The sequence below is a fragment of the Penaeus monodon genome, chromosome 27 (genome assembly GCF_015228065.2).
Source record: "Penaeus monodon isolate SGIC_2016 chromosome 27, NSTDA_Pmon_1, whole genome shotgun sequence".
NCBI lineage: Eukaryota > Metazoa > Arthropoda > Malacostraca > Decapoda > Penaeidae > Penaeus > Penaeus monodon.
Window position 1 is genome coordinate 36,621,938 of NC_051412.1, and position 567 is coordinate 36,622,504.

At 35.4% G+C, this 567-nt stretch overlaps 1 protein-coding gene across 1 annotated transcript in view; it reads left to right on the plus strand.

Annotated features, from left to right (window-relative positions):
• Positions 1-567, plus strand: part of LOC119590821 (dihydropyrimidinase-like) — a gene marked incomplete in the record, with an annotated part of 98,328 nt that overhangs the window by 78,929 nt on the left and 18,832 nt on the right.

Genomic DNA, 567 nt, shown 5'->3' on the forward strand with positions numbered 1-567 from the left:
TTTATTAGCTGTTATGTTGGAGTGACATTGATGAGAGTAATAGCTGTGATAACATCCAGTTATTAGTGCCTTCAAATATTTTGCTCCCCTCCTAATGGAGATGCCAGATAACATTCTCTATCAAGTTTCAATACAGTATGAGACTAGTAGAAGAATTGCTGTACATATTGCCAAAGCATTGCACAAAAGGAAAAAGGGCAGAATTGTAGGTCAGATCAACCTGGGCTTGCTGGAAGAAACAAAAGAATGATTTCTCTTGAGAAAGTTATAAATGGGAATGAATCGTTTTACACTGTTTTTGTTTGATGTATAATTTTCATTTGTTCCTTAGGAATGAACATGAAATGTAAGAAAGGTGATAAGGTATAACAGAATATGTCATTTAATCTTCTATGGAGCATATATACCTTAAAGGGCCTCCTATTAAGAAATGGCTATTAAAAGAGATTGTCTGAATCCTCTTACTCAAGGCTGACTCTTTTCTAGGGCTGAGAGCTAGAAGGGGTAATATCCATAAAGACCAGTTTTGAGATAAGCCTATCATCAAACTGGAGATTTTGGGTTCTA